Here is a 13,170-nt window from a genome sequence, read left to right on the forward strand (position 1 = left end):
ATGGTAACTCTGTGAGAGTGCAGCTTTAAGACATAAAACATTAATTTTCGAACAGAAATATGTAAATCTGCGATCGGATCTTTAGTCAGCAATCTTTTATCAGTGGTTTGCAGATATTGGCGCAAAATTGCTCTTTTCAAGACAAAACAATAAAAAGTTGTAAAAATGGTATATCGGTGAGAGTGCAGCTTTAAAAACGCGATTGTAAACTAATTACGGCTGTGGTGTTGCGTGGTTTAATGATGTCATCAATGTATGGTTTACAGGTCAACATATCCACAACTTCTGTAGAATTTCCGGGGACCGTGTGGACTAGTCTGTTTTCTATTTTTTTCTTGACTTTAACGGAATAGGTTCAAACCCTACTAAAACCATTTTTTTCTGCAATTTCGATAACATAGAGTTAAGTAAAATAAGTGTTTCAGATGCATAGTTTTTTGGTCCAAAATATGAGCGAGTCACTTTGTGTATGGTATATTATTACAAATTATAGAAGACCTGAAAATAACATGTTTCGTTTGTTACTTTCTTAAAAAATCCCCTGCCTTTTTGACATTTTCAACGAAAACATCGATCCTTGTGCTTCTTCACGTCTCCATAACAACAAAAGTACGTAAGATTTTAACCTAAAAAAAGCTGAAAATGTCTTTTGCACCTTTTACCCCTTTCTACACAGTCGTCCGATATACTCATTTGAACAAATAAATGTACATCCTGTCTTAAAATCGTTCGCCTGCACTAGCGTGTCTAACAGTGTTTGGCGAAATAGAGCATATACTGCTGCATTTTATAGAATTATTTACATTAAAGCTCTGGTTTGTTCACATTTCGAAATTTTTGTTATCGATGTCAGTCCCTACGACACGTGAACTAGTCCCTTTAAGTAAACAAAAGTGTATCGTTACGAAATATTAGAACGGAAATAATGTATGCTGAGGTTTATTTTGGCTGTTTTATTGAACAGAAGTGAAGGTACATCAGGCAAAAAAATTGATCTCTCGGAAAAAGCATCTTTTATGTTCAACGACAAGGTCTTCGGCTTTCGACAAGTGAATATTGTGGCTTTTGATTGCATTTATAGAAATGCGTTCAGGCTAAAATTGAATAAAACCGGTATTAAAGATAAAGTTTTACGAATTGTTAAAGATATAAAGTCAAGTCAAGTCAAGATTTGTTTGTTGTCGGATTCTATATATAATATTTAAAACATAAGCTATGTATAGATTTTTACCGACATGATCATTTAACAAATAGGTGTACGAAAAAGTTAAATAGGCTGTTAAGGTGTTAGACAATTATTCGGACATTTTCGAATATGCCAAAGGCTTAAGGCAAGGTGAAGTCAGTCATGTCTTCCGTTTTATTTTCCTTGTTTTTGAATATTAGATTATTTAAATTTATTTTTACCAGCAGATATGAATTCAGACCTCACTATTAATGACATTTTTGTTATACTACCATTGTTTGCGGACGATATGATTATGCTAGGCAGCACAATTGAACATATCAATAGGTCACTGTGATTGTTCGAAGTTTACTGTAATTAATGGACTCTTGAGGTTAATACAAGTTAAACAAAAACCAATGAGCGAATTCATTTAATTTTTTGTAAACGAATCTAAAATGTACGGATCAATAATTCCAATTGTGCTATATACGGAGAACCATGCCGTTATCCCCTGTATGTTTTACATATATATTAGAAGTTTAAAGTATTGTTACAAAGTTATTGAAACAGATACTATTATTATCAAGGAAGTACATATGTCTGTTTAAGACTGTCAAAATTATAAACATAATTGGTACGTTATGGTAGTGTAACTTTCTAGAGACGGCATTCAGTATTAAATGAGGTCTAAGATACTTATTAAGGTTGATTATTTTTATAGATATATACATCATATAGACAATCACTCGGGTTTGGTCTGAGAACAGACGTAGCGGGTCTCTTAATGCCTGAAACCGACCTGTTTCGGAATTGCTGCAAAGCGCGGGTGCATGAAGTCGACCCCGTCTCGGATATGCTGCGAAGCACGGGTGCATGAAGCCGACCCCGTCTTGGATATGCTGCGAAGCGCGGGTGCATGAAGCGGATCCCGTCTCGGATATGCTGCGAAGCGCTGGTGCATGAAGCCGACCCCGTCTCGGATTTGCTGCCAAGCGAGGGTGCATGAAGCCGACCCCGTCTCGGATATGCTGCGAAGCGCGGGTACATGAAGCCGACCCCGTCTCGGATATGCTGCGAAGCGCGGATGCATGAAGCAGAACCCGTCACGGATATGCTGCGAAGCGCGGGTGCATGAAGCCGACCCCGTCTCGGATATGCTGCGAAGCGCGGGTGCTTGAAGCCGACCGCGTCTCGGATATGCTGCGAAGCGCGGGTGCTTGAAGTCAACCGCGTCTCGGATATGCCGCGTAGCGCGGGTGCTTGAAGCCGACATTGTCTCGGATATGCTGCGAAGCGCGGGTGCTTGAAGCCGATCCCGTCTCGGATATGCTGCGAAGCGCGGGGTCTCGGATATGCTGCGAAGTGCGGGTGCTTGAAGCCAACCGCGTCTCGGATATGCCGCGTAGCGCGGGTGCTTGATGCCGACATTGTCTCGGATATGCTGCGAAGCGCGGGTGCATGAAGCGGATCCCGTCTCGGATATGCTGCGAAGCGCTGGTGCATGAAGCCGACCCCGTCTCGGATATGCTGCCAAGCGAGGGTGAATGAAGCCGACCCCGTCTCGGATATGCTGCGAAGCGCGGGTACATGAAGCCGACCCCGTCTCGGATATGCTGCGAAGCGCGGGTGCATGAAGCCGAACCCGTCACGGATATGCTGCGAAGCGCTGGTGCATGAAGCCGACCCCGTCTCGGATATGCTGCGAAGCGCGGGTGCTTGAAGCCGACCGCGTCTCGGATATGCTGCGAAGCGCGGGTGCTTGAAGCCAACCGCGTCTCGGATATGCCGCGTAGCGCGGGTGCTTGAAGCCGACATTGTCTCGGATATGCTGCGAAGCGCGGGTGCATGAAGCCGATCCCGTCTCGGATATGCTGCGAAGCGCGGGGTCTCGGATATGCTGCGAAGTGCGGGTGCTTGAAGCCAACCGCGTCTCGGATATGCCGCGTAGCGCGGGTGCTTGATGCCGATATTGTCTCGGATATGCTGCGAAGCGCGGGTGCTTGAAGCCTATGCCGTCTCGGATATGCTGCGAAGCGCGGGGTCTCGGATATGCTGCGAAGTGCGGGTGCTTGAAGCCAACCGCGTTTCGGATATGCCGCGTAGCGCGGGTGCTTGATGCCGACATTGTCTCGGATATGCTGCGAGGCGCGGGTGCTTGAAGCCGATCCCGTCTCGGATATGCTGCGAACCGCGGGGTTTCGGATATGCTGCGAAGCGCGGGTGCTTGAAGCCAACCTCGTCTCGGATTTGCTGCGTAGCGCGGGTGCTTGAAGCCGACATTGTCTCGGATATGCTGCGAAGCGCGGGTGCTTGAAGCCGACATTGTCTCGGATATGATGCGGAGCGCGGGTGCTTGAAGCCGATCCCGTCTCGGATATGCTGCGAAGCGCGGGGTCTCGGATATGCTGCGAAGTGCGGGTGGTTGAAGCCAACCGCGTCTCGGATATGCCGCGTAGCGCGGGTGCTTGATGCCGACATTGTCTCGGATATGCTGCGAAGCGCGGGTGCTTGAAGCCGACCCCGTCTCGGATATGCTGCGAAGCGCGGGTTTCGGATATGCTGCGAAGTGCGGGTGCTTGAAGCCAACCTCGTCTCGGATATGCCGCGAAGCGCGGGTGCTTGAAGCCGACATTGTCTCGGATATGCAGCGTAGGGCGGTGCTTGAAGTCAACCTCATCTCAGATATGAAGCGTAGTGCGGTTGATTGAAGCCGACGTCGTCTCGGATATGCTGCGTAGTGTTGGTGCTTGAAGCCGAACCCGTCTCGGATATGCTGCGTATTGCGGATGCTTGAAGCCGAACCCGTCTCGGATATGTTGCGTAGTGCGGATGCTTGAAGCCGAACCCGTCTCGGATATGCTGCGTATTGCGGATGCTTGAATACGAACCCGTCTCGGATATGCTGCGTAGTGCGGATGCTTGAAGCCGAACCCGTCTCGGATATGCTGCGTATTGCGGGTGCTTGAAGCCGAACCCGTCTCGGATATGCTACGTAGCGCGGGTGCATGAAGCCGACATTGTCTCGGATATGCTGCGTAGTGCGGGTGCTTGAGGTCAACCTCGTTAAAGAAATCTGGGAGATGCTGCGTACCGCGGGGTTAAACCGACCTCAACTTGAAGATGATGCGTAGTGCGGAGCTTTAAAGCTGACCTCGTCTCTGAGATGTAATGTAGCGCAAGCTGGTTGAGGTCGACTTCGTGCTTGTTGCGTAGCGAATTGCTGAATTACACTGCATATCATGCCTTGCACAAGGGTTGGGGGATTGGGGGACAGATGGAGTGGGTTTGAAGTCAACCTCTTCTAGGAATGGCTTCATTATGTTTTAACATAACAAAGGACACGGGACTTCACAAGCTGTAAGTCAAATTCTGTAAAGCAACAAGAATCAGATATAACCCAGATAATGAGCATGCACCAGTCGATTGTGACCACAGCTCCCCAGGTCCGGGGATTGTCGGGTACTTTGACTTTCGGTCCTCCCGACAAAGGTAAAAACACGGCCGATTTCCACGGATATCCTCTCGGACCTGTTTGGTAAATGGTAACAATTGACTGGTGCATTACGACCGCAGTACTGATAACCCTTTTTGAATAATGATAACTAGTTTAATCACAATCGCAATATTGTATTTTTATATGACTTCATAATAACGCTAGAAATATCACTTCATTTAAAAAACGCTATATGACCTGTCTTTGTTAAGATCGGAAACAGGATATGTCGTCATTATATATCATGCGCAATCGCAACACCTCGGCTGTTATCCAACAGAAGATTGCCGCAGATGGTCGAGTTGTTACGAAGATGGCATGCGGTATCATGAAATAAAACAGCTATCGCCCCGGTCAAGGATTTTTGGTCAATATGACATTATATTTCACAGTAAATTATTGAATATTGACGTACACCGAGTAAAAAACGGTCAAGTTTCTCTGTAGTGAAATTTTTCTCTGTAGTGAAATATGGACAACATTATCTTACGATGATAATACATATAGTCGATTATCTCTTGAAAGCGCGATGTATCAAAAACTAAGGACTACAGTGGACGTCCAAATGCATTCTCGTTCGTGTGCTTTGACTGACTGATAAAGAAAGCATAAAAATGATAACCTTATTAAGAAATGTCTACACATGGGCTGTGATAGTTCCCGCTCAACCTGGTGCATTACCTTCGAACTCCATACACACAGATTCGTCTGTGCACATCAGGACTTCCGTTGAGGGAAGTTTGGAAGTATAATGCTCCCTAGAAAGTACATTCGAGAGACTTCAAACTTTCAGTATTCATACATCCAGTTTCAAATACAAAATGGAAGCTTTGCACACATTTCCCAAGCCTTGATAACAGTTGGTCGTTTAAGTCTAGACTCAGACTCTTAATAATACTGTAAAAATACTTTTTTGAAGAATAAACAAATCTTTAATCCATTTTCTATTACATAAATATATGTAATTTATAATAACACATTAAAATAGCATCATAATTCAGTCAAGCTCACCAGCCTTGAACATTAGAAAAATGATTGTTCAGGTAGCACTCAAAAGCACGTAACATAAGGAAAGGATAAGCTAGATAAACAAACAACATTAGAATGTGGTGCTGGCTCGCAATTGAGTTCAGTCGAACCCCGTTTGTGCAAACATCGGGGTCTGCGATTCGAAAAGCTTGAACGCTTAAAGCACCTGTACACCATATTGGCACAAAAATGTTTTTGAATCTCAGGAGAATTATTAGATATAATGTTTTACTCCTTGATATCATAATTGTAAAAAAACACCAAACTGATAAAAATCAAGTCGGCTGTATCCACTGTGCTACGAAGGAATATTTAAGCCATATACCTAACTTGGTAATCTCACGTGATAACATCGACTAGCAAATCACGCATAAGAAATGAATTGTACTAGGTAGACATACCTAGTAATCTTTTAAATGGAAAAAGTATGAAAAAAACTACAAAAAAATGAAATAAATTATATACCATATTTTCTTTTTTTTCGCTATTTCATCAGTATGAAGATATCGGTCCTTTACATCCACTTTGAGGAAACGAGGAATTCGAGTCAAGCGAGTTCGAGCAATCGGGGTTCGACTGTATTTCAAAAGAAAATTGAAACAGTGACTGTCCCAATAGTTTCTCCAAGGCTGGTCCATACATATAAATAGCCGCCGTGATGACGCGTTTTTAGAAACACTTAAAATGTTACATTAGTTAAATGTTTACCCCATACCATGGTGTCTTTTAGCGGAGTGAACAGGCTCGTACACAATTTAAATTTACTGTTATTGAACGTTTACTCATATTTGTCAGTTGGAGATGATTTGTAGCTGGAAATATGACGGCACCAATCCCGAATATTTCCTTACAGCACATTAAACTGAGCAGACCATTAAAGAAAGCCAGTTTCCTACATTTTTGCACAATCAAACAGGGTTGAAGTTTAGAACTTGAACGTATTATTTTGAATAGGTCGACGTCTTTCCCATCATGCTATGTAACCTAAAAACTGTAATGTCACAGAAAGTCAATCATAGTACCGTTACTCTCAGTTAATGTTCACAGCAAAATTCTTGAACCATTTCCATGCCCACTTATAATGTATCTTAGGACACAGCAAAGGGAAGTAACTGCTATTACTACAGTATGCAGATTGCAATGTAGTTACCTTCCTCAAATAACCACTAAATAAATTGTTTTCACCTATTGACTCATTCGGAACTCTTCGGCCATTTTTTTCAAAAACAACCTCGGATGTATGCCGGTACATCTGTTGAAGTAGTCCGTATTTTTTTTGAATAAAAGCATTAATTAAATGTAGTGTTTAAGAGTTGTATTCATTGCTCTCAGTTTAAATTGATTGCCAGTAAAGTGTATTATTGCAAACATAATTACGATTCCCAAGAGTTAAGTCATCAATTTTAACTACTAAATAAGATTACTACGCGATCTATTTGCAGCGGACTTAGACCTACCACTTTTTAAGTATGTAAACCGTCCATATACATCCGAGGTTGTTTTTGAAAAAATGGCCGAGGAGTTCCGAATGCTATTGACTAGAAATTTTAGGAAATATGTGTAATTATTGTCAATAAATGTGGTATTGACATGGTCGGAGTCAAAATTAATCAGTTCATCCAGTTCTGATAAATATTTTAGATTTATAATATCCAAAATATATCGTTACTCTGGTTAAGTAGGAGTCACTGTTTCCACGCGATTTAAAACCTGGGCAGACTTTTACCTGCTTTGCGTGGCTATATGCACAGTATTAGCAGTTTACTTAATCCTGCAGAGCCGTCTTCAGTCTTAAGTAACGATTCTTAATAAATACGAAACGAGACATTTTAAAAACCTAGCGCCCCTGATTGGCTGTTGGGTAAACACTAACTTTGGGTTATAAAACTAGTCTTAGATATAATGCCCATATACATTCTGACACACTATGTATACTTGTTTAAAAAGCTACAAGGGGCCACAACTCCTACATTATTTAAGTTGGATTATATAACTTGTACAAAAGAGCACATTGTTACTGTTCAGAACTCAAAAGGTACTTTTAATTTTAACGAATCAGTTAATGAAAACCAAAATGGCTGCCGTAATTGGCCGTTTAGTAAATAATATTTACACCTCAACTTCCATTCCTTAAATGAACTGCCTTTCGGCAATTGCGTTCACCAATCGATGAACGCAACATCTTCGGATCGCAATTCATCGCATAACAATTATATACATGAAAACTATTGATCTTGTTATTGTTTGTATCATGTCAGCAGGCCCCGTAAAATATAAATCAACATTTTAGAAAATGTTAAGTTATTATATTTTAAACGTTTTGTTGCAGTGTTTCAATTTTATGTTTAAAAGTGATTTAAAGTGGTTGATCTTTTCCCGTTATTGTGACGTCATTTAAAAAAAATGTTTCCGGTAACAGTCGGGTCGTCCTATTTACAGAATGAGTAGAAAGGATTACTGAAAGGTAATCCGAAATGAAATGAAGTACATTTTTAACGTTTCTTGAAAAAATAATGAACTATTGGTGTAAATATAAGGAATTAATTGCGGGGTTGATGTCATTATCGGGGATATGAGCGCAATTGGGCTGGTCAAAATACACGTGGAGTCCGACTCCACACACACATCAACTCCGCAATGTTCCTTAATTGGAAAACTTTTATCGAAATCTGGATAAGAACCACCCAAGGAACATTCCTGCGAAGTTTAATTGATCTTGTCGTAGTGATAAAGTTGTTGTTAAGATAAAAATATTGACGACGAACAATCCCTCTATCGCAAAAGCTTAAGCTCAAAGAACTTTGCCAGATTTGCATTATATACAATCCAGAGTGAGCAAACTGTATAAGGTTTCAAAACAATACATGGATTAGATGTTAGATTGAAATGCAAAACCTAAACCAGACGAAAGAAATTGAATAAAAAAGGAACAAACACTACTTGAAAGACAGTGTGGTACCTTTGTATAAAGTTTCAATGCAATTTATCAAGTATGCTATGTTTTCTTACATGCAAAACAATTTGTTTTGAGGTAAAAGCCATAAGCAACCCAAAAGAACTATAAAATTGGCCTAATCAAAGGTTGTATAGTTGAGTACAAATGTCACAAATAAACTTGGTTATTTGATTGGGATGAACGGTTGAGTATCATTGTATAAAGTCGAAATACAATCAATGCATCAACTAGTGGCTGATATGTGTGCTTACATGCAAAACCTTAATCAGAATGTCCAAGTCAAAAGAAAAAGGTCCATAATTTGCTTTGTTTTCCTATAGGTATAATCAAACATAATCATTAATAATTATTAAGTTATGTTGGGAACACGTATAATTTCTTTCAATCAATACATGATATACTTGCTTAGATCTTGAATGTATTGTTGCTATTATGCAAATCCTTCAACAAACTGAGACACCGACCGGCGCTAGGGAAACAAGTGTAGCATTACTTATTATTCTAATATTCCCTAAAACAGAGTTGTTAATTAAATTCCATCGAGTAGTATTTAAGTTTTCCGAACAAAAAAGTGACAAAGGGCAGTAGCTCTGCACTGAGCTGAAATAGAGTTATGCTTTTTATACAATGCATTTCCGCTCATTGTGCTTTAAAAAATGTTTCATCATGTAGTTATGTTCCGGACAGGGTAATAATGCCATCTTTATAAGGTATAATAGTGTTATGTCAACTTTACTTATTATCACTGTACTTTACAATTGTATGTAGTTTAATTAAGTTCTAACAAGTATTTTTAAGTTATGGACAAGGAAAAATGTCATACATGGCAATAACTTCGAAAAGCTTAACTTGACTAGTAGTTCTTGTATGGGTTAGGGTTACCCTTCTTGTATAATGTACTTACTCTCATTCAATTCTATCATTGAATGAAGCTCCACTGAATTTGATCTAGAAATGTTGAAGAAATGCTCTGGCCCCGAAATCTCGAATCTTCTGAAGTCCCTATAAACAGGATTAAGCTAAGCTCACTATTTTTGGATTTCAATAATAATGTTTACTTCTTTAAGAGATTTTATACTTGAGAAAGGAATTATCATCATGATTATCAGAAGAGGTTTTTATGATTTATCAAAATCTAGTTAAGTATATATTTTGACATTTTGAAATAAGCTACTTAAGCCTGTAAAGCTTAAGTAGTTTCGCGAAATCGGAGCCAGCTGGTTACAAAGGGCAAACGATCTGTTAGTAGCTTCAACAGTTTCTTGTACACTCTACTTATTCTCATTGTGCTTAACTATCGTGTGTAGTTGAATTACATACTGTAGTTTTCAAAAATGGTTCTGATCAAGAAACGTAACACAGGACAATAACTCAATTTGCTGAAAGGTCCTCAGGAATATGATGTGGCTGTTTGTGTGTCACTAAATATTGAGTTGTAAAGGTTTTCAGGAGTATGATGTGGCTGTTTGTGTGTCCCTCTATGTTGAAATGTAAAGGTCCTCAGGAATATGATGTGGCTGTTTGTGTGCCCCTCTATGTTGAGATGTAAAGGTCCTCAGGAATATGATGTGGCTGTTTATGTGTCCCTCTATGTTGAGATGTAAAGGTTTTCAGGAGTATGATGTGGACGTTTGTGTGTCCCTCCTTGTAGAGATGTAAAGGTCCTCAGGAATATGATGTGGCTGTTTGTGTGTCCCTCCTTGTAGAGATGTAAAGATCCTCAGGAATATGATGTGGCTGTTTCTGTGTCCCTCTATTTTGAGATGTAAAGGTCCTCAGGAATATGATGTGGCTGTTTGTGTATCATTCCTTGTAGAGATGTAAAGGTCCTCAGGAATATGATGTGGCTGTTTGTGTTACCCTTTAGGTTGAGAAGCAAAGGCCCTCAGGAATATGATGTGGCTGTTTGTGTGTTCCTCCGTGTAGAGATGTTAAGGTCCTCGGGAATATGATGCGTCTGTTTGTGTGTCCCTCTATATTGAGATGTAAAGGTCCTCAGGAATATGATGTGGCTGTTTGTGTGTCCCTCATTGTTGAGAAGTAAAGGTCCTCAGGAATATGATGTGGCTGTTTGTGTGACCTTTTATGTTGAGATGTAAAGGTCCTCAGGAATATGATGTGTCTGTTTATGTGTCCCTCCTAGTAGATATGTAAAGGTCCTCAGGAATATGATGTGTCTGTTTGTGTGTCCCTCCTTGTAGAGATGTAAAGGTCCTCAGGAATATGATGTGGCTGTTTGCGATATTTAGAGATGTAGGGGATCCTGAGGAATATGCTTATGAAAGTATAAAACAGATGTATTATTGAATCATCAGAGGCAAATTAAGTGTTCACTTCGAATAAACATTTTATCAACAATATTTAATTAATTACTTTTAGTTTGAAACAGAAGAAGACACAGTGTTTTTCTTTATATATATATATAAGAAAAACCAACAACATATAAGTGAAGAAATTGTACCTTTTAATATTTTTTGTTAAATCAACCAAACACCCACATTTTCCAAATGTAAGAATGAACAAGAAACGCCGCAATGCGACGAAACCAGGGTTTTAATGATTGACAGAAGAACTTCAGTCTGTGTCTGTTTTCCTATTTTTAATAACAGTGACCTTGACCCTAGGGGCCCCAAATGCACTCGATTGAAAGGTATCCATAAACGCTTCCTTTATACCAAGTTGGGTCAGGATATATCAACCCTAACTTAAGTTATTGAGTTTCAACCATTTTTCTATTTTTAGCAACAGTGACCTTGACCTTGAATCAAGGGACCCCAAACGCAATCCCATGAAAGGTATCCATAAACTCGTCCTTTATACCTGGCTTTGGTCAAAATATGTTAACCCTTACTAAAGTTATTCAGTTTCAACTGTTTTTTCTATTTTTAGTAACAGTGACCTTGACCTTGACTCTAAGGAACCAAAACGCAATCCCATGAAAGGTATCCATAGACTCTTTCTATAGACCAAGTTTGATCAAGATATGTCAACCCTTACTAAAATAATTCAGTTTCAAATGTTTTCCTATTTTTAGTAACAGTGACCTTGACCTTGAACCTAGGGAACCCAAATCCAATCCAATGAAAGGTCTCCATAAATTCTTCCTATAGACCAAGTTTGATCAAGATATGTCATCCCTAACTAAAGTTATACGGTTTCAACCGTTTTTTCTATTTTTAGTAACAGTGACCTTGACCGTGACCATAGGGACCCCAAACACAATCCCATGAAAGGTCTCCATAAACTCTTCCTATAGACCAATTTTAGTCAAGATATATCATCCCTAACTGATGTTATTCAGTTTCAACCATTTTTCTATTTTAATAACAGTGACCTTGAACCTAGTGACCCCAATCGCAATTCCATGAAAGGTCTCCATAAACTCTTCCTATAGACAAAGTTTAGTCAAGATATGTTATCCCTTTCTAAAGTTATTCAGTTTCAACCGTTTTCAATTTAGTAACAGTGACCTTGACCTTGACCTTAGGGACCCCAAACGCAATCCCATGAAAGGTATCCATAAACTCTTCCCACAGACCAAGTTTAGTCAAGATAATTATGTCATCTCTAACTAAAGTTATTAAATATCAACCATTTTTCTATTTTTAGTAACAGTGACCTTGACCTTGATCCTATGGACCATAAACGCAATTTCATGAAAGGTACCCATAAACTCTTTTTATAGACTAAGTTTGGTCAAGATATATCAACCCTTACTAAAGTTATTCAGTTTCATAGGTGAGTTTGACGGCGCCAGGATGCCCGCCCGAACAACGACGTTCGACATTCTAATAACCAGGTTTCAACTGGCTATGAGAACAGTGATACAGTACCTAGACATGTGAAAGCCCTGGCTATGACAACAGTGACACAGATTCTAGATACGTTGAAACCCAGGCTATGACAAAAGTGACACAGTACCGTACCTATACATGTAAAAGCCTTGGCTATGATACCGGGGGTAACAGTGACACAGTACCTAGACATGTAAAAACCCATGCTATGGTAACAGTGAAACAGTACATGTCTAGTTATAGGAAAAGAAGCTCAGAATTTGTTTATACAGATTTCAGATGCCATTCATGTTTTCAATGGCTACAACTCTGTATAAAAATGTTGCAATTAAAACAAATCTTTACTGATAATGATGCCTAAATTTATATTTGTAAAGGGTCATGCAATAAAGCTACCTGTATAGTTTATTAAATTTGGCCCGGTAGTTTCAGAGAATTTTTAAAGCAAAAAAAGTCAGCAATTGTGTTGTTGTTCATGATCAATCTCAATGCCTTGTTGTATTTTTATAGAGTATGATGCAATGAAGCTTCCTGTTAAGTTCCAGTGAATATGGCCCTGTAGTTTAAGAAGAAAGATTTCTTTTAAAGCAAAACAAGAAGTTTGCCAGAATGTTGTTTGTATTTGATCAATCTCGACACCTTATATTTTTGTAGAAGGTTATCCAAAAAGGTGACCCTAGGAAGATTCCTGTATAGTTTCATTGAATTTGGACTGGTCTGGTAGTTTTAA

General features: G+C 39.8%; 1 long non-coding RNA gene across 2 annotated transcripts in view; it reads right to left on the reverse strand.

Annotated features, from left to right (window-relative positions):
- Nucleotides 1-8,453: 8,453 nt before the first annotated feature.
- Nucleotides 8,454-13,170, reverse strand: part of LOC128218486 (uncharacterized) — a 42,090-nt gene continuing 37,373 nt past the window's right edge. For both annotated transcript variants that reach the window (XR_008258387.1, XR_008258386.1), the window contains one exon: nucleotides 8,454-10,921. This is a non-coding gene — a long non-coding RNA (uncharacterized LOC128218486). The remainder of the gene's footprint in view (nucleotides 10,922-13,170) is intronic.

Source organism: Mya arenaria, chromosome 14 (assembly GCF_026914265.1).
Source record: "Mya arenaria isolate MELC-2E11 chromosome 14, ASM2691426v1".
NCBI classification, from domain to species: domain Eukaryota; kingdom Metazoa; phylum Mollusca; class Bivalvia; order Myida; family Myidae; genus Mya; species Mya arenaria.